Source organism: Calonectris borealis, chromosome 1, assembly GCF_964195595.1.
Source record: "Calonectris borealis chromosome 1, bCalBor7.hap1.2, whole genome shotgun sequence".
Classification (NCBI taxonomy): domain Eukaryota; kingdom Metazoa; phylum Chordata; class Aves; order Procellariiformes; family Procellariidae; genus Calonectris; species Calonectris borealis.
In genome coordinates, this window is record NC_134312.1 from 60,127,412 (window position 1) to 60,148,923 (window position 21,512).

A 21,512-nucleotide genomic window follows, 5' to 3' on the forward strand; every position below is an offset into this window, starting at 1 on the left:
GTTTGCAGACGACACCAAGTTGGGCGGGAGCGTTGATCTGCTGGAGGGTAGGAAGGCTCTGCAGAGGGATCTGGACAGGCTGGATCGATGGGCCGAGGCCAACTGTATGAGGTTCAACAAGGCCAAGTGCTGGATCCTGCACTTCGGCCACAACAACCCCAGGCAACGCTACAGGCTTGGGGAAGAGTGGCTGGAAAGCTGCCCAGAGGAAAAGGACCTGGGGGTGTTGGTTGACAGCCGGCTGAACATGAGCCAGCAGCGTGCCAAGGTGGCCAAGAAGGCTAATGGTATCCTGGCCTGTATCAGAAATAGTGTGGCCAGCAGGAGCAGGGAGGTGATCGTGCCCCTGTACTCGGCACTGGTGAGGCCGCACCTCGAATCCTGTGTTCAGTTTTGGGCCCCTCACTACAAGAAGGACATTGAGGTGCTGGAGCGTGTCCAGAGAAGGGCAACGAAGCTTGTTTCAACTGAGAGGAACATGTGGGTCTGGTTATGACTGGGTCATTTAGGTCAGTAGTAATTAATTGTCTATGTACTACACAGAAATAGCAAGTGGCAGAAGGGCAGGGAGGGGAGATTTCTTAGGGAAACTGTGAAAATTCCCAAAATATTTGGGATACATGGTTAAAAGGATATGGTCCTGAACTACAACTTAAGAGTTTGTAGTGAATGCTATTAGGTTGAATGGCCTCAATGTACAGCCTTTATCATTTTAGGCAGAACACTAGATAATAAAAATGGAAAACTTTGCTTAAAAAGATGGCCTTTCTGGCATGATATATGGAGGTAGGGGTAAAAAACAGATTTTGTTGTGCAGTAATAGGTCTCAAAAACTTGCCTGAAACACTGAAAAGCATTGAGAATTCAGTGTGTTTACAGGAAACAAAAAGTAATATTAAAGTTGCTGAAATAGAAAGTTTCTTTTCTTCTCTTTTCTTTCATGTTAGACTGAGTCCTACACAGGATAAGACTTTGCAAATTAAGCTTGTTTTGAAAGTAAAGTCACAGGTGTACGTCTAATCTTCCAGGTGTTTTTTATCTGACTTTGTACCTGTGTTTAGTTGATGCCACCATTTTTTAAACTAAATACTAATTATGTCATTTCAGGCTGTAGGTATTCTTTTTTGCAGCTCCAAATGTCAGATCCTAGGGTTTTTTATTCATATACTTGAGGCTTATCCCTCAATTATAAACCCTGAGGGAAGGAAGCTGGATAGATCTGGGAGAATGAGACAGCCTCTCCCACACCATGTTGGCCAAGGGACTTCCTGGAGTCCAGTACAGGGCTTTCCATTTCACTTTCTAGTGGCTAATCTCACTTACTCCTCATCCAAAAGTGCCTGAGCTTTTATAAGCAAACAGATTTCTGGTCAAAAATGTTGTGTTTCTTTTGCATTTGCCCAATGGGACATATTGCTAAGTCAGTGCTATAAACATATGGCTATGGCCAGCTACAGCAGTGATCCTCGGAGACATCACAACTACTATATGGGGTATCTGGTATTGTGCAATCTCCTGCTGTACAGACTGGTGATTTCTATGCTTGAGCACCTTAAATTATTGATCTGCAGAAATGATGGAGAACAGCTGAGTCACAGAAAAAGCTCAGAAGCAAGTTTGGAGTCTGTGAAGGCATTTATTTTGGTTATTATGGATATACATCACTTACCCCGCAACCAGTGTTCATGCAAAGCGATGTTTCACAGCGAGACGTTGCCTCTGAAGCCAAGGCCACTTTGCCCTTGAGTATTTTCTAGGAAAGAAAATCCAAACCCACGCAGTGCCCTCCAGGGTGGTTTCCTCCAGCACGCTCTATGGTAATTTTTGTAGTTGCCTGGCAACCAGGGAAGGGAGGAGGAGGAGGAGGAGGAGGATGTGAGAGCATGGAGGCACCTGAAGAAGCAGATTATCTGTAGCAAACCGATTGGCCAAATCAGCTTTTGGTTCTCTTGAGCTACTCCATTGTAACAGGTAATCTGCACTGGCCCTTTTTAGATGATTGTCTGCTGAAGGTGAGGATGATGATCCTGCTTTAATTTTACATGAGTTTCACCCTAATATGAATCCTTTGGCATTGCCAGAACTATTCTTCCTGAGTGGGAATAAGTGAGGTAAGAAACGAGATTTGGTCAGTGCACAGAGCTTACCTGTGGTGTCTTAGCTACACTGTGTGATCGAGCAGTGACCCTTGGCTTAAAGGAAGCCAAAGAAGAATTCAGCTCAGCTGTCCCTTCTGAACATGATGTTTAGCCTCAGATTTTGTACCAGATGTTCTCCCCGGTTGTCAAAAGGGCTAAAAACACTGCAAGATGAAGTAGGTTTTTCTAATTCAAGAAAGCAAACAAACAAAAAAGCAGACGTTTCCATCTCCAGTTGAACATGTCCAGTGTAGGATTTGTAGTTTGGATGACAATAATCTCAGAGGCAACAGGGATGTGAGAGGAGGAAGTCAAAGCTGTGCTCTGTGAGTTATAAGCTACTGACATGAATTTCACTTTCTGATGAGCGTCTTGGCCATTCGTCTTCCATTCAGTCTCTGGCCCAATGTTATAGGAGTCTCTGTACAATAGAATAATTTATGCAGGAGGTATAATGATAGTCTCTGTTCTGAATAGCTGATAAACTCTTAGTGCAGTTACTTTCTGCCCTGGGGAGGACCCAGAGGTGAGTCTCCAGTTTGCTTTGTTCAGGTTTGGGGCCTCTGTTTCCTGCATCCTAAATGAGTGCCGTAACCTTTGGGATATTGTCTATGCTGACATGGAATTAGGGCACGTCTTTCTCTTTTCTAACCTTTGGGAGGGAGAAACCTGTCCCATCCGTAAACAAGAATATTCTTTTTGCCTTGGAAACTTCCACAGCCTCGGACCAGTGTTTTGCAAAATATGCCAGGTGATTTGCTGAAGAAGTGGTGTACTTGTATTTTTAAAGTTGATTGCTATTAAGTAGATTCTCACTCAAAGAGCCTTATGGAAAAATATGATATTTGTGTTTTCTTGTGTTAGAATAGCACAGTGGGATAAAATATGGCTTTTTAAGACCTCATATTGCTATGGTGTTTGAGATGGCAAGAAGTCACTGCAACCAATAAACAAATTATAGAAAAATGTTACTGAAGTAAGTAAAGAATTCCAGTAGAAAAATTGATTTTTTTTTTTTCCTAGATTAAGACATGATATCTAGAAGGTCTTGAAAAGTTTTTTAAAATAACAAGTCACTATTGCTGAAGAATGAAAAATTCTTTTAATTAGGAGCATATTTGGGACACTGAAACATGTTTTCAGTGGGATGGTAATGTGCTTCTTATAGAGACCACCATACACATATGCAGTAGCATTGAAGCCCCAGGATAATGCCTCAGTCTGACTAGGTAAAATGCAGCTTATCCCAAAGGCATCTCACTTCAGAAAATAGCATCTCAGACCCTTCTAAGGAGCCCATTCCTGTTCTGCTATGCATTGCCCTTTCCTTCTCCTCTCTCTCACCCTGTCCTCTATTCTTCAGATTTATTTCTGTAGAACCTGCCACTTGAATGCCTCTGCCACTGTTACACCATCCCAAAAGCATGTTTGCCAAACTGACAGCTGTTACAGAGGGTGTTGCAATATATTCAGCATGAAAAAATGCTCACTTCAACCTCTCATCTCTGTCACGTATTGTGGATCCTAAACAAGCCTACATGGCTTGTGTGCACCCCCACCTACTCCTGTTGCTGCAATGTCATTAGCTAATAAATGCTTTTTGCAAGGCTTTGGCAAAATACCAGAGGAGGGGGGGAGGGGGCCTGAAAAGAAATAGCCAGTCTCATTTGCAAGTAGATAACCAATTAATGACTTATTTTATATTCAGTTCCAACCAATCAGAGGTTGGACCTTAGTAGCAACCTGTAAAAGTGGTACCCAGGCAGAAGGAGGAAGACTCCGTCAGAGGATCAACTCAAGGTGCTGAAATATTGCCACAACATCCCAAGTAAGGCAGACTGACAATCAGTCTTGGGACTCAGAGGCTGTGAACAGAACATCAGATAAGGGGGTGCTTGTATCTTTAAAATGCATACCTGTTATTAGTGTTTTTTTCATAATTTCTTGAAATTTTGGATCCCTGTGGTATGTATGCTTTTGCCTTGGCAAGTATCCTACTTGGAGTACAACACTCACAACAATACAATCATGTATCTCTCCCTAAATTTTTCAATTCCTTCTTGTTTTCATCTCTAAACACAGTTCCCCTCATCTGGGGATGAAGAGGGAGCGAGAGAAACTTTCACAGTTTACTCCATTTGCCCCGTGTGTTTCATGTTCTTTAATTTTGAATATGCTCCCACTTATTGTTCCTACCCTCCAAAAGGGGCTTATGCCCAGTGAGGCATCATTTCAAAGGAGCACACCAAAGCTTCCAATGGCAATAAATTGTCTGATTGAAAATAATTACAAGGAAGGAGAGGTCTTCCATGTAAACTACAAAGCTTTCTAAAATTAAAAAAAAAAATTCTTTGTTTTCAGCCAAAAATACCTCACTTACTGCAATTGAGAACCAAAAAACTCCACTGAAAAATTTCTACTAAAATAGTGATTTTCTTAGAAGGCTTGCAACCCAAAAAATGTTCAGCTGAAAAAAAATTTATACAGAGAACCAAAAAAAAAAAAAAATTACACAGAGAACCAGCTTTGATGGAAAATATTCCACAATCCTACCAAGGATTTAATTCCTGCAAAAGACTATTAATACCTTGTCTTCCATTTGCTTAGCCTGTCAGCTTCTTCTGACACCTTTCATCCTGCTTTTTGTCTTGCCATTTTATTCTATTATTTGCTTTAATTCATTTCTTGTGTTTGGTGGAAGACTTTGCTCAGTTTATTGCAACCCAAGAGGGTTTCTACGAGCAGTGGCTGGAACCCCGCTTCCTTTTCCCCCTCCCCATCCACTCTGTGAAAGTTGTCATTCACCTTTACTGCACCACAGACTCACGATCTGCCTTTATATTCAGTGCTTGTCTGCAATGAAGCCTCGTGCCACGGCTCCCACCTTGCCTCCTGTATGTTTACGTGCTACTGCTGCCACTTCTGTGGTTGCTCTGTGGGGCTTTCAGCTGAGCACCTCTCAACTGAGCACCTCTCACCAGAAGTAAATTCACGTTAGTGCTGGGAGAGTTGGTTTGTGCCCTCTTTAGTCAAAGCTTTGCTCTCGATTATTAAACCCTTTGTCAGGGAGGCTTTGATGTTAGGAATTAACTTGAAAGGGATTTGATAACCAAGGGCCATATTCATGATGTGGAGCTCTCCATTGAAGAGCTCCCCCCACCAGCATCTCCTGAATGTTGAACAGATTCTCTAGTTGTCATGGAAACAGCCTAATTTGCTCTCTTTTTGTGATTTAAGTAAGCATCATGTAAAAATGCTTTAATAAATGATGCTAAAACATCCTGAGTTTTGGTAGTGACATTGGGCAACTTGCCACGTGGCTAAATTTAATTGCTCTGAAGCTATCACTAAGTGCTAATTCAAGGTTTCCTTTAACACAAAAGCTCTTAAAAGTTTGCATGGCTGCGAGGGAAAGAGGACGGGGAAAAGAGCAGCTGACATTCTTCAAAAGTGAGGCATCTTCAGGAGCAGGAGGGCAGTTTTGTCCCTTTTTGTGGCAGAGAAATCCATAACAGACAAAGACAAAAACTTGGTCGAGACTCTTACTTTTTCTCTCCTTAAATGACATCCGCCATTCCTGTGCCCTGTTCTCCTGGGGAAGGCAGCATGACTCTCCATCCTGGGGCTGTGACAGAGGTAGACAGCCCAGCAATTTAGAAGGTGGCAATAGCCGTGTGTTGTCCCAGCTTCCTGCCAGTCCTTCGCCGTGAAGGCAGTGCCTAAAGAAAGACATTGCCTTTAGGAAAACTCCTGGACTGTCACCGGTGGTGCGTTTGTAGCTCTGCTGGTACTTGGGCTAGACTTCAACCTCATGTCCCTACTGCCTCTAAGGGCTACCCAGCCAGCCAGTCCTGGGAGATGAACCAAGCAGAGCTGGTGTAGGAGTTGCTTGAAGGAGTTTGGGCTCTAGCGCAAATCTGAACCTCACATTATTATGGCAGTAGGTATATAGACTTGGCTGAGTAAATATTAACGCAGGGGAAGCAGAGTGCAAAGGGTGTTCTTGGACTTTAAGGGACACAGGCTCCTATAAGGGAAGAAGAATGGCTTCTTCATCCTGCCTATTTATTTTTCAGTTATGGTGGAATGATAGGGATGTTTGTAAATACTGTGCATGTGAACATGTATTAACAATAGCTTTCAATATTGCTGTGAACGGTCATTAAAAAGCCCTGCTGGCTGCTTGGTCTGATCTGGGGGTGGGAGGGGTTGACCCACTGAGCTCCTCTACTTCCAGTGTTGATCCCATAACAAAAAACTCTTCAGGCAAATGAGGTGGTCTGAGGCTTGAGTTGAATAGTGGTGACCCTATTAAGGGAAGCTGCAGTGCTCTGTAACTCTTCAAAACAAAACATCACCGGAGGAAAAAGTGCAGTGTTCGTTTTGGGAAAACTACTTCTTGGGAAATATAGGTGTAGTCAGTTGTCATTACAAATTTCTGGTCAGAAAAAAAAAAAAAGCAAAACAGAACAGCTTAGTCATTTAGTCTGGGGGAAAACTGCCACTTTGGTGTGTTTTTTTGATGTGGGGATTCAAAGTCCCACAGCAGGCACGTGAAATCAGAGTCCCCGAGCCATGCATGTATGAGCCTTTCTCTTTCAGGAACCATGTACTTGCATCCCTTGGGTGTCTGAACTGACAGGATGACAGCGCGGCTGCTGAACAGAAGATATCATGATACAAGGCAGACTCTCCCATTTCCTTGTGATCTGCTTGTCTTGTCACTCCCTTCTGCAGACCAGTTTTATTTTTTTCTCACGTCTTGCATTCAGGGAAGAGGGAAAGTGTTTGATGTGCTGCAGTATCGCTTTGCCTGGGCAGAAATCTCTGCATCCACTGAGATGGTAATGACCATTCACCAGGGAAATACTGTGTTGTGGGCCGGGGATGGATGTACAACAATAAAAAGGGAATGCCATGGCTTTAGGGGGAGGAGGAGAAGAAGGATGGAATGGGAAATACAAGCGGGTAATCGAAGGTCTCCTTTTCATGAGTGACAGATTCTGGTTTCTTTACACACCTCTCTTTGATAAAAGCCTGCCAGGGGGGGTGAAGTCTGTGACACCGGAGCCTGCACACCCTTGTTGTTTTACTAAATTATTCATCCTGTTCCTGTGATAATATAGTTATAAGGAGGAGCCTAATTGAATTTACTGTCTGGCTTTGGCCAATAGGGCGATAAGGACCCAGCAGAATGGGATGACGGTGAATCCTGCTAGTGTGCTGTGAATGTGAAGCAGGAGAGACTGGCAGTTTGTGTGCAGGAGGGAAAGCGAATCGGTCCAGGGCCCCCGGATTAGCAGACTAAGGAAAGGTAAGGGAGCGAGTGGGAATGGGATTTGCCAGAATCATATACTGACCCTGTGCTGCAAGGGTGGTTTTGTTTATAGGAAAGCAGTCTGCAGGCAATGTTTTCCTGCAGGGTTTGGAGGGAACAGGAATGCGTGTGGTGGCACTTGCTCAGTGCATGTAGCATGTGCCTTTGTCTTTATACGTGCTGCAGGGGTTTATAACATTGCGTGTTCGTTGTGCACGTCTATACAGAGATGCCTGTGTTTTATGTGGATAGAGCAGCAACGTATGAAGCCTGTGCATTATAAATGTAATGAGAGGAGTCAAAAGGGAGAAATTACCTCATGGGCAGTGTGGCAAAAACAGTACTGCTTTCTGGTTTGATTGAAAATGGAAATGCTAAGACTCTTAGTGATCTGTTTGCAAACAAAAAAGAGCAAGTGTGTGTTCATCTGTCTGTGTATGTATCGGATCTGCAGTGAGATGTGAAAATGGGAAAGAGGAGGTCAGACTGGAGCATTAGTCATGGTAGGTGGAGATAAATTGCAAGCAATCTGTGTAATCAGATTCTTTAACATGGAGAGTGCAAGTGAGTGGGAAAGTGGATTAATTCTATCTGCTGAGCCAGCTACACCTGGAAAGCGAGGGAGGGGGAATCAGGACAGTTTATCTGACTGGTTAGAAGAACTGATGATCAAACCGTCCTGTTTGCCTGCTGCTAAAGTGATAACCTATTGAGTTGCTTCTACAGATTTCCCTGTTAATGATGTGAAGAAAGAGTAAGCATCTCTGAGGATCAGGTTAGAGCTCACAAAATTAACGTTACCTGGAAAAGCAGGAGCACATCAAGCAAATTAGCCTCTGCTCTTCCCTTTGTTTTACTGCCTTTGCTCTGACAAGTGACTGCTAAACAGACAGGGCAGGTGGGGGAAGCTGGATTACAAATGTGACAAGTGGCATTGAGCCATGTAGACAGGGAATGTTGTTTGCAGCGACAATGCTGTAATCGCACTTCTGCAGCTTACATCTTTGCAAGCCTTTAAGACAAGGCTGTCCCGAGCTGGGTAACCTTAGCCCAGTCACTACTCAAAGTGGGGATTGCAGTTTTCTATAAGGCATTAACAGGTTTAGCTGCTTCTCCTATGTTTTCACCTCATTCTTTTTAAGCCAGGATCCAGAGGAAAGCGTTGTTAAGACAAAGATGTTGCTCACCTGTGGATGTCTCATCTCAGTTGGAAACTAACTCATGATGAGTGCTGAGGGAGGTATGCTTTTTCTGCTTGCTCAGAAAGCAATAGCCAGAGGCTCCCTCCAAAAAGAGCAGGAAGGCAGAAAGCCCCTCAGGGAGAAGCAACAAAATGGCTTGTCTTGGATTAACCAAACCTCTTTGCCCAAATAAGTTCTCCTTCCTCCCTGACATCAAATCTCTTGCATCAGGGGTTAATTTTCCCCTACCCAAACTCCTTTCTTTTCTGTGGTTTTCTCACGCGGCCCAAAGATGGGAAAATACAAACACGACTGATACTCCCACCAGAGAGCACCTCCCTGCTCAGGTCTACCCTCTGCCCATGGGCTCTCCTGAAGTCTCTGCTGGGGGTGGCGGGCTGAGTCTGAGCCCCTCTGCCTCACAGCTTGTGTACGTGCCCCAAGTGAGACCAAAGGGACACTCACTTGGCACAGGTACAAAAAGGCTCCACCTTACAAAGGATATTTGTATTTGATGGTGGAAAACCCAAAGGGAACGTGCTGCAGATTCCCATAGGACAGAGCCATGCTCTCCTCAATCTCACCTCATAGCTGACTGAAAAACAGTTTTAAGACAGGGCATACACCGTAAGCTAGCAGTTTTTTATCTCTTGATTTCTCATGCCTTTGCCGTCCTTCAGCTCCTCTAAGTTAGAAAAAACATGATCATAGTTGAGTTTGACTCCAGCTTTCAAAGCACTCACAGCAACAGAGTAAGCTGACAAATGAAGCAAAACAAGCCTGGCCATCTGAAAATAAACTCCCCAGTAAAGTTGGCTTCTCTCCCCCTACCTCTGCCCCAGCAAAAGAGCAATAATTAAATAACTTGCTTATTCACATACTCCAAAAGGCTGCACAGCTTCCAGGTGCAGAGCAGAAGGCTCTCCTTACTAAAAAGAGGGGGATACTGGACACACCTGGAGTCCATCTCTTTGCGCATCAGAGGAAGCCGTTCGCACTTGCCTGTTTTGGGATACGCATCTTCCTTGGGAGAGGCACACGGGGGATTTGGCTGGAGAAGCATCCCTCTGATGCTGCAGCGGCGATAGCCTGGCATTCACTTGCAGAGTTTATCGCCGGTTGGGTGACTACATTGTTTGCTTCTGCCCTCAGAGTCAACAGCGAGGCTCAGGAACGGGCAAAACGCCAGCGTATTCCCGGGGAAGCTTACGTCATTGCCAATTCACTGGTGCCAGAGACTGTGCTGGAAATCTGAGGTCGCTTTTGCCATTAATTTCCCAGATGACTAATTCATGCAATGATATCATTTTCCTGGGTGGAGGTTAGGAGGTTATGTACTCTAGTAATGAGGGGCAGGATGGGATGCAAAACTTGTGCTCCTTTTTGATGTTAATGCTAATTACAACAAGCTAGCCACAACGTCCTCCAGATCATCCTTCCTCCCCCAGAAAGGGTACCATTTTTCTCTGGCTCTCCACTCTTGCCCCCCCCCTTTTTTTTTTTTATTTTTATTTTTGCATGTGATGTGTGAGCAATTGCTTTTATGGGATTTGTAGTATTGCAAATTCTGCCCTAGAGGACTAAAACATAGTGCCCTTAACTTTTACAACTCCTTCTTAAGAAGGCTTGTTGCTTTAATTTTAACACTTAATTTAGGCTTTTTCCACCTTGCAAATCTCATTCCACCTTCCAAAAATTCCTTGTATATATGTCATTTACATTGTACTTTGCAGCAAGAAAAAACCCAACTATCCTTTAAAAAAAAGAAAAAGGGGAAAAAAAAACAAGTTTGGTTTTATGACACAGTGACTGGTGTATTGTATTGTGGCATTCTCCTCTCAGAGGATGCTGCTCTGTCTATAGGGTGTAGGATCACTTTTTAGTCAGTCTGGAAGTTCTCCAGAATGTCGGGGTTTGCAGTAAACTGTAGAATGTTTTATTCCTTTTTGAAGTTTTTAGGCTAAAAATCCCTTTCCTGCCAGTTTAATAGTTAAGCAAATAAGCCCCGAATTCCCAGATGTGCATAACAAAAAGCTCCCCTGGCCCAGACACAATTAATAGCTGATAAAGGTGCATTGACTTGATCTGATAATCTATTGGTAGGTGAAACTGCTAACTGGAAATGTCAAACAAAACACCCAGGGCTTTTTCAGAGCTGTTGTAAGAGCATTTTCTTTCGAACAAAGTCACTGCTCTGCCTCCTATATCCCTCCCCCTCGCTCACTCCAGTGTTTTTCTTCTCCCCTCAGGCCTCCATGTTTTCAGCTGGCTTGCATCCCCAGAGGTGTATAAAGCCCTGGATCATAAGTTTTCAAACAGACTCGGTTAGACCAAATGGAAACTTTCCAATTTCTAGATATGCTTGTTATTTGTGGGATAAAATGGTTTCCTCTCTGTTTAAGCAGTGGGGAAGACATGCTCTCTCTTCATTCTGGATAATTTTTCACATCCTTCATGGTTTGTTGTGGTATTCTCCTACTTCATCTAAAGGTTAGAAAATGTCAAGGAATTTTTCTTGAATGTTAACAAACAGCAGACATCAGATTAGCAATTGTAGCAGATGTGTTACTGGTTCAGTACTCTAGACTCATATATATTTATAATATGGTTATCAAGGAAAATTAAGTGATTATACAGAACTAACGATGCCTGTATTAATGGCTGTCAGGTTCCAGACACTCATCTATTGTCTGTTTAATGAGAAATAATCCTACTGTGTCTGTGCAGATCAAATGCTAAAGCAAGGGTGCAGTATGATTTTGCTGCCATTAGCAGACTACACTGGCCACAGGAAAGGTGGCCCAGAGCACGTGCTTGTAATTTAGACCCTGCTTATAAAGGGGAAAAAAATAATGAGATGGCCTTGGAAAAGTAGGAGAAAGGGTCTGTGATGTGGCCTTCGGGGTGGAAATTATCTTTTGCCCTGGTGCCAGCGCTCCATTGCAAAGGGCTGAATTCTGCATTGCCGCCAGAGTGACACGAAGGGGAAGAAAAGATCATCTGCTTCCTAGGGTGGCCTGTGGTGGGCTGTCATGGGGGGGAAACAAAGCAGATTGGATGGGGCAGGAAAGACCCCTTTTCTAGGCTTCCTGAGACTGAGTATTGCCTTCAAATCACTTCTGCGAGAGTAATGGCATTCATTTTTAAGGGCACATTAAATTTTGCTGTAAACTATCAGACTGGGATATGAACAAGACGACCACTGCTGTGTTGTACAATAGTCCAGCCTGCAGAACATCAGCAGAATTATCTTCCTATGGGCCAAAAAAAGAAATCCGAGTTCATGTTAAAGGGAGGAAAATGGAAAGACTGGAGAGACAGGTGAAGAGCTGTACAAAGTGGGGGAGAAGGGTGTGCCATTATTTTGAAGAAGGAAATTTCATTTTTGCCAAACATTGTGTGGTTTGGCTGATTTATTTCCTACTGTCAGCACAAACCAGAGCCAGCACTTCTTCCCTGTATACTTCAACTGGTAAGCATGGAAAAGTATTGGCTTACTTATTTCTTCTCATACACAGGAGCAAACACACACGTACCAACTCCTTTTAAAAGATGGCAACCAGCGTCTTCTGCCAGGCCTTTATGGTTTGAAATATCTATTTGTTCAGCTCCCTTGAGTGTTAAAAGTGTGTTACCTCAAGCCCTACATTTTAATTTACAATTTAATTTTATATTTATTTGACAATGGCACAAACACGGAAAGGAGATATTTTTTTAACTTGTTGGCTCTAGCACTTTAAAACCACAAGGCTGTTTAAGAAAGGATACTAATAAGCCACTTTTTGATAAAAGTGATAGCTAAAACCATTCACGTTATTTGCAGCAGAATAAGAGGTTAACTGATGCTTCATTCCCATCCAAGTGAATGGAGAAAGTCCCACTCCACTGGGACTTAGGACTTCCAAGCCTGATGGAAAAAAAACATGCTTAAGTCATACCTCTTATGTAGCCAATGCAAAATATTTTTAATCTAGAAGGACTGGTAGACTTTCACCAGCACTAAATTAACTTCATGAGTAAACACAAGCATATTTACATAGGACTATTAGAAAAGCAAAACCAATAGCAGCAGAACATTCAGCTCCAAGATGATTCAGACCTTTTAAATCTGTTGTTTAAAATATAGTAACACTCCTTTTTTAGATAAAATGTGTTATTTTTAATATAGGATATCTTTGCCCTGTGTGGTTGGCTTCTTTTGTACAATACAAGGAACATATCTGTTATGCTGTCATCTTCCCCCCACCCTTTAATCTGTAGCTTGCTGGGCTTAGAGCAAGGCTGAGCAGCCCTGTAGTACATTGCAGCCCGGGAACATGTCAAAGGCCTTCTTGGCTACAGATGCTAAAAAATATAGAGCCTCCTTGGAGAAAGAAGTCAAGAAAATCAGGATTTTTCTCGTTCAACTTATCAGCATAGCACAGTAGTTTTTAGCCACAGCTATAGAACAGTGGACCAAAAAAAAAAGGAAATTTGGGAAAAAGAATGATCACACAGTCCTGGAGGTGATGGACTGGGTGTTTCTGTCCCTGCCTGCCTGCACCGCTGATGCACTGTGCCCATCACAGGACACTGCCGGGGCAGGGAAACACACCCAAGCACCCGGCTGTTTTCTGAAGTGGGCTTGACAAAACCAAATAATCTGACAAGTTAGGAAGCTTTTTTTTTTTTTTTTAGCCCCGAAGTGTTTGGTTTTGCTGTTTAAAGATGAGACTTAGTGCCTGTATTTCCCTTCTGGCTGCTAAAGCATTTATGTGCTTTGGCGAGAGGGGTTGGATGAAGCGCTGCACTCCCTCCAGCAGCCGAAGGCTGCCGTATTTAGCTTGATGCATCTATCTAAAATAGGCCTGTGTGTATTTAGTTAATCTTGCGGGCAGGCTTTCTTACTTTAGCAGCCTTGTGAAGTTTCTTTTAACGGGAGAAAGAGGAGTAGGCGAGGTAGGGGGGGTACCGTTTTATAATAATACTAAAAGAGGCTGTCAGGAATTAACATGAAAGTTACCCTGGTTTACTCTGGGCAATCTCAATAATTCAACAGAGCCTTTCAGTCAGGGCTTCCCCCGCTGTTCCTCACAGGGGCAGTTTCATGTATGAGAATTTCTTGAGGCCATTCAATGTGCCAGCTCCTAAGAAACACGAGGCATAGGAGGGGATAGCACCTGTCAAGAGCTAGAGCTGACAATCCCTGTTAAAGTGCAGGCAGGCTTTTCCCAGGAAGATCCTTTGATGTCTCCGACTCTTGGTCACAGTTCACAGGCCTCTGGCTTTACATATCATGCCTCTGCCTTGAAAGAAAGTGCCACCTCTTTTACTGAGCCCCGCGGCCAGGCTGTGTAACTATCGTCCCCCTCCCTAGGAGCAACGCACAGAAAGAGCAGGACGGTGCCTTTAGTTACCCAGGGCAGTCGCAGATCTTCTGCAAAAGTCATGCCAGCCGTGCAAGATCATCTGTCTTCCACTGCGGTCAGAAGGAGAGAGGGATCATGTCCAAACCCAAAACTTTTAAGTAACTTCTAGTTCAGCAAGAATCCTGTTGAAGCTGATGAGAATTTTGCTTGAGCTGGAAGGGAAGGAATTGACTCTGCTTTCTGAGATAGCTGCCAATTAAATAAGTAGTGTTGCGAATTTTTCTGTACGGTCTGTTCTGCTAACTTGCCCACGATATTGGAGTTTGGTAAATGTTCCGGTAAAAGTAATGCAGTAATCAGAGGACGATATAAGACATGAGCTTCTGCATTGCTGTGGCATTTCATCTTTCAGACAGAAAAGTTTTGTGGCCAGCTTTGGTTGCCTGGAACAAATAATAACAGTAACATGCTGGTAACTTGTGATATCCAAGCCTCATAATGCTCCTTCAACCCCACTGTTAGCAGTAGTCAGCCCACAGCATTTCCATGCAGCATCTCTCCACTCAAAGACCACAGTTCATCGGCTGTGAGACAGGCTCTGGATATGCCATCTTTGAAAATTTGTTTGGAAAAGAAAGCCTACGAATGAATGGGATATTTGATACAATATTTACCTGTTACAAGAAATTTTGGAATATTTGTTTTGCTGTTTTGGAGCAGAAAATATATTGAAATGGTAATATTTCTTTGAAATGAGCAGTCTGGTTTTCAACCTACTCTTACAAATATAAAAATTTTCATCCGGACCATTCTCAGCCCGGCTCCATATGTCTCCCTGTGCTGTAATTCCTCCCATATAGCCATGGCTGAAAAGACCTTAGTGCTTCTGTTCGGAAGAACCTACACCTTCAGCTCTGCCTCTGTCAGTCTGCCTTTCTTTCTATCTGGTCATTAGATGGTTATGATCTGCTGAGGACCCTGAGGTAGTTCTGAGGTAGTTGTCCTCTGGCTTGAAAACAGAGAGGACACCAACAGGGTTTAATACTTGGTGAGACATCTACAACTGCAACTTTCTCCCGAGCCTCCCCCACCTTGGACTAATAGAAGCAATAGCTGGTTATCTTCACACGATGCTGTAAGACTAGTATATTCTCCTAGAGCAGAGTAGGTGGTGAATAATGAATAGACTCTTTAGTTGTCTAAGCTGCGAAGTGCATGTTTTTATGCTTAGTAGTAGAGCACCAAGGGCTATGGGCAGGTAAGAAAAACTCTGATTTTTTTAAAGAGAGCATAGCACATGTCTATTTCATGGTATGGTCAGGGCTAGCAGCTGGGGGGGGAGGTGGAATAATCATCAGCAATAAATCTTTGTGAGCCTCTAAAGAGCACTTCTGAAACCCAAAATACAGCCAGGGTGTCCATTTCAACCAGCAGCAGGTTCTACGCTTCCTCTTGGCAAAACTCACGTTTCTTTGCTAACGCAGAGCAGTTGTTATTCTTACTAGGTGGGAATATACTCAGTTACTAACTAGGTTTTTCACCATAGTTTTTCTAGCCAGAAGGTTCCTGCTGCTGCTTCATTAGTACTAAGGAACATCAGGCAGGCGCTGTGATTGCATGGGGATGCCAGCAAAGACCAACAGTTTGATTGAAGTCTGCAGCCTCGCTGCTCCTTGCTAGCAAAGGAAGCTTGGTGAGCTGTGGCTGGCAGCAACCCCAGGAGATGGGCTTTGCTATGAGGCTCAGTGATGAAGAGGCAGAGGGAGGGCAGGGCCAAGGCTGACAAACCAGCTGTCATCTCGTGCACCGCTTGGCGATGTTTCTTGTTCAACCTTCAGGGTAATGCAAACTACAAAATCAGCTCAGGTAGGGATTGCTGCCAGGCCCTGACTAGCCCTGCAGATGATGCACTGGCAGCAGCTGCTGCTCAAGATCTAGCTGCCCGGGAGACAGCTGCCGCTTTACAGCGTGAACATCTGAGCTCTTCTGTGGTGCTTAAGCAAGTGTCTTTGCGTTGGGGTATCATATGGTCACGCAGTCCCTGCTGAAGTTGGGGGATCATCACAGCTGGACAAAATGCTATTTTCTTCACTCAGGCTTTCAGGGAGCTGCTGCTTTGCTCTTGCTGCAGTAGCAATGGCTTAGATACAGGGCTGGTTTGGATCACACTGATGAGTGTTTACAAACCAGCCCTGGAGTTGGTTTTTCAATCAGAAATGATAGATTCACAGCAGGAATTGCTGGAAGAAACTACACAAGTTGCACTACGTGGGAGGCCAAGCTCAATGATCCTAGTCTTCAAATCTATTTGATTTTTTACAAGTGCTCTGCTGTGCTTTAGTAGTAATTGAAGAGATCCAAAGCAATTATCCTCTTTCAGGAATGAGATACTAATGATGGGGAGCTGAAGCAAGAAGAGAGCAAGTGATTAAGCTCATAATAGTGAAGGACTTTTATGTATTTGATATTATGCAGTGTACATTATTATTAGTGTTCACAATATGACACTCTCTTGCCCTGGTTTTACATGTGGATTTCCATATGAAGTGATTTAATCAGGGTTCTTCCTGCAGCTCTTAGGAAAATACATGTGGATGTGCAGGGTCTATCACCAACATGTGAAGGTCATCCACTACTTCTATGGAGTTAAGTGATGATACCAAAGATTTTCATAATGCCATCACTCACTGGGTCGTGTTTGGATATTGTGTTTGCACTGGAGTAGATAGGAAAGGGAACAGAGATCTAACCTGGCTTATTTATAAAAGATCACCCATGCACTACTTTCTTACACAATTAACATCGTCTGGGTATTCACAACAGTTTTTGCAGTGATCAGTTCTGAAACTGGACTCCGGTGACCTTAGTAGCTCTCATTTGAGCTGAGAACTTTGTATATTCTTCCGTGTTTAAAAGTAATACAGTTTTCAGGTAGATTTGATTTTAAATAGCTGCTGTGCTTACTTTGTATATTATAGAACACCTCTGGAATCTGTATTTATATCACCGCGCATCTCGGTCTCTCTCAAACTTGACCCAGTTTAGCCTTTCCATGCTTTATTTAACAGAAATATCATTATACAATCAGGCACACTGAGGCACAAAGCAGTTAAGTGACTCGCTTAACGTAAAAAGTCCATAAGAAAAAAAACATAGAGAAAGGAACTGCTGTTTCTATCCACAAAAACCATAAGATTGGTTTCCTTTTGTGCGCAGTCTTGAAATAGAGAATAATTGTTTTTGTGTTTTAATGCACTGACTGCTATACTACAACGTGCAGGAAAAGCAGCTCTGCACTTCAGCTCTAGCCTATGAAAAGTACAGAATATGCAAGTGTAAGCGCAGGCAGAATTTGACTGGTCGCCTTAACAGGGTGAGGCCAGGCTCTACGAGTGCGTAGCTTTGTGCAAAGCTGAAGGGAATAAACACACTTCCTCAGCCTGCTGTAGTTAACACCCTGCCATCCATGCCAGCCTCTGAAATCTTGAAGCTAAGAAGTTGTGCCCGGTGTTTGTTTGGTTTTTTTTTTACATCAGTTCTGTGACTGCATAGGGATGACGAAGTGATGCAGTTATTACAAGGTGGCCAGTTTCAACACGCAAGATTTTAAACCCACTGGCCTTTATGAACCTGAGGACTCAGGCACTGGGTCTGGGCAAGAGCTGAAAATAAACCCAGTGGAGTGAGGCAGCTCTCTAGCTATTGCTCAGAGCTCTGTTGAGTTTGTTTTGGACTCTTCAGCTGATCTTACAGTTTACTTTTGGACATGTCTTTTTTTCTGTAAATACATATCCACAATAAAAGTGGCTTTCATCAATAAGCTTCAGTAACATGGGACTGCACCACTTACCTCTGATCAAAAACAGATTGTCCCACAGAGGAACAGGAATACTTAGCAATACTGCTTCTATTGTTGGCTATGTCATCGTATAATTATACTTAAATAGTGACTGCCTACCTGTCCTGCTAGTCAGGACACAAACGCAGAAAGGGAGGCCCCAGTGTGGCTCTCAAATAAGCTCTGTTTGAGATTTGTAGGATGTCCCCATTTCTGTTCTGCCTGCTGCAATGCTCATGCTCTCTGTAACCAGTTAGTCACGCCGTATTTGTGTGCACACCCAGCAAGAGCTCACGCCAATGTATGTGGCTCGAGTTGCTCCCGCTGCACCCTGCTCAGGCTGTTCGGCTGCAGAGCCACTGCACCCTCTCCCTTCCCCTCCGCCCCTTCCTTCTCTCCTTTCCAGGCTTGGGAAAGAAGTTCTGTGAGTATGGGAGAAGAAAAACTAAAATACCTGTGCGGATCAATCCCTTACATTCCCAGTTACAACATGGTTCTAAGTGCCACATTTTTTCCTCCAAGAAAGGTTTTTTTTCCCCCCCACTCATGGTGGCTATGTATTCACCAACCCTTGAAAGCCTTGGTGGTTGGGTTCTTAAATAAGGCTGGCCAATTTTGTAACCCTTAAAAGCTTTGTAATTCAGCTATTGATCAGCAGGGGAACCAGAGCTCTTGAAGCTGCTCATAGAATGGTTGGTTCAGTGGTGCGGTATGCAGGCATGTGAGCAGAGCCTTACAGTATCTCTGCACTCTACAAAATAAAGCTTGTCTTCCTAAAGGAGGAAACTAAGGCACTGATGTTGAGCCTTTCCCCAGGCTGATGGCAGAGAGTTAAAATCACGTTGTGCTTTATTTCCATGTCTGGGCTCAGTCCACTAGCCTACTCTCTCAGGACTTTGTCTGGGTTCAGAATCTATTCCAGTTCCCACACTCATGTATTATATTTTATGATGCTTTTTGCCTAAACATAGTTTCTGGCATTTGGAGCCAATTATGGAGGGCTCCTACACCATCCAGCATGAATGCAAAAACTGGATAGGCAAGCGGACAGGAACTGGGAGAGAAGACAGCTTGATAAAGGGCAGTTAGTGAAATAAGTTAGTGAAATAATTTATCATTAGGCTTTTAAAACATACTTTCTAATTATAGCAGTGCACCTCTGGTGATACAACTCTTCGTCAACACAATATTCCTATGGAGCCGACATAACTTCTTAAATGGCATTTGAAACCTGGCCAGGTGCCTTATTAAGGAAGTGAAACACCCACCCCCTGACTATCCTGCACAGGCTCCTGCTGGTACCACAAATATATTTGGCTTGCAGCTCCAATCTGCAACCATGCTAGGGCAGGGTCTCATGGACGTTTGTGAGGTTGCAGCTGGGACGGTGCAAAAACTGGGGTGCTCAGTCCAGCTCTGGGAGAGAAGATTCTCGTCCTTGCTGAGGTGAGAAGTGTGTGGGTGCATGGTGCGAGCAAAAAGGGTGTATTACACAAACCCACACAGCTTTTCGTGTGTCCCCGTGTGATCAATAGTAATTATGCAAAAAAAGTGAAGAAAAACATCTCCTGGAAATCCTCAGCACAATTTGGGTTGGTCATCACAGAACCTGAGACAGACATAGCCAGCTGGACCCCTACAATGCTTCAGATGAAAATCATAGAATCATAGAATCGTTTAAGTTGGAAAAGACCTTTAAGATCATCAAGTCCAACCATCAACCTAGCACTGCCAAGTCCACCATTAAACCATGTCCCTAAGCACCAAGATCTACCAATCCCCATTTTGTCTGCTTTTTTGAAGGGAATAGTCTAGCCAGTCAATCTCCTACCACTTCTACATCACATGAAAGAATTTGGCATCAAGTTATCTTACAGTTGTGTCAGAAATCTTCCCCAGAACACAGTAAAACATTGCCTTTCTCTTCCATCATCAAAATAAATCAGTAACTGTGCTCAAATTCCCAGCTTATTCTTCTCCCTGTTTTAAGTGCTGCTACATGAGATGGTCACATGTGGTTAGAATGCAAATGAGCATCTTGCTGCACAAAGGCAAATCACAAGCTTTATTTATCCAGGTATCTGTTGTTGACATCATCAGGTCAGGTAAATCTCATGTATTATAAGGGGTTCTCTGCCATGTGGGAGAAATCTGGGAAACTGGGATATGGTGATGTCTGGAATGGTGCAGGGGGGAGAAAAGGGGTTGGACGCAAATGGCAGCAAAACTTAGATGGAATATATTAGTAATACAGATGGTTTAGAAGACTTCAGATGTTTGAAGTACGACTTTTTAACCTCCCAAAACATAAAACATTTGGGAAAGAAATTGAACTTTTGTGGCATTTTAAAATTACTTAGAAGCATTAATGCAAGAATTACAGAGCTGTGTTTGAAGATATGTTATTTGGAAATATGCAATCCATTTTTGTCTTATAAACGTATGAAAAATGATACAATTTGTGCTCCAAACAGAAAATCCTTCTTATTGTCATGATTTAATTAATAATTATCTATTTGGTGTATATTATGACCTCTTAGTGAATTGTTTCTTCCCTTTCATGACCTGTAGCCTTTTTCTTTCCCCCAAGATATCTAGTTAGCTCTATAGTAACAAAATATTCTGTTTACCTGCATTTTGAATAACCAGTCTATTGTGGCAGACTGAAATACAGTAGAAAGAAAATGGCATAAGAATGAGGAAGAATACGTGATCATAATCAAGACAGGAGCCCCATTAGCACTGAGCAGGCTGCTGCAGTTCCCTCTGAGAACCTGTGAGCTGTCAGTCCCTTAGGCATCTTTTATCTGGACAAGCCCTAATGCGTATTGGCAGGCCCTACGTATTAAATACATCCAGCTTCTTAATTTTATTCGGATCAGCACTCTTCAAAGCAACGCATCTCTCAGCTGAAGGAAATCCCTGCTGTATTAACGGCATGTCTGGTGCCGCTTTCACTCTTATCACCATGAAATCGGGACTTGTACCGTTACTGCAGGAAACTTAGAGCATGTCACACAAACACACAACATAAACTGCGTCCGATCCAAGACTGGGAAGGAAAAAGATGGAGGCTTCAGAGCCCTGCTTGCTTCCTTCTTATAATTTCATCTGCTTAACATGCAGAGCATTTATCTTTACAAATTCTCTGTTTTGTCCTGCTGTCTCCTGCTTTTCTTTAATATAATTGTGAGGAGCCACTTTGGTATGTGTGTAAGTATTAGCCTTAATGGAAGAATTAGTGTCACTATTGCTCAGGGTGGGAATGACCAGAATACTCTAGGGAAATAAGAAATGGAGATGGTATGCCAACTCAACAGACTTTCAGATGGAGATGGCTCTATAGTATTTAAGGATTAGCACAGGATTTCTTTACACCATAATGCCTGGTCCAGTTGAGCTGGGTCTGGCTTTGCTGATAAGCAAGTATTGATATTGAACAGAGGCAGGCCACAAAAGGCCTCTCTAAGCTCATTGACAAGTGGATATTACCACCGAGACAACACTGTGGCCATTAGGTGCCAGAAGGATTTCCACAGTGAGAATAAAATGAGGAAATAATGTATTGTTTCCAAGAAGTAGCACATCATAATTTGTTCTTGGGGGTATTAAAGTCATAAAGTATTATCATAATATTCAGATTTATTTTTCACTAGAAAATGTGTCACTATTGTTCATGGCTTTAGTCAT

General features: G+C 43.2%; 1 protein-coding gene across 1 annotated transcript in view; it reads left to right on the forward strand.

The window, feature by feature from the left end:
• Positions 1 to 7,358: 7,358 nt before the first annotated feature.
• The window catches only part of SYN3 (synapsin III), a 203,166-nt gene continuing 189,012 nt past the window's right edge, over positions 7,359 to 21,512 (forward strand). Inside the window, exon 1 of the mRNA XM_075156474.1 lies at positions 7,359 to 7,452. The gene's annotated coding sequence lies outside the window, so the exon portion shown is untranslated. The remainder of the gene's footprint in view (positions 7,453 to 21,512) is intronic.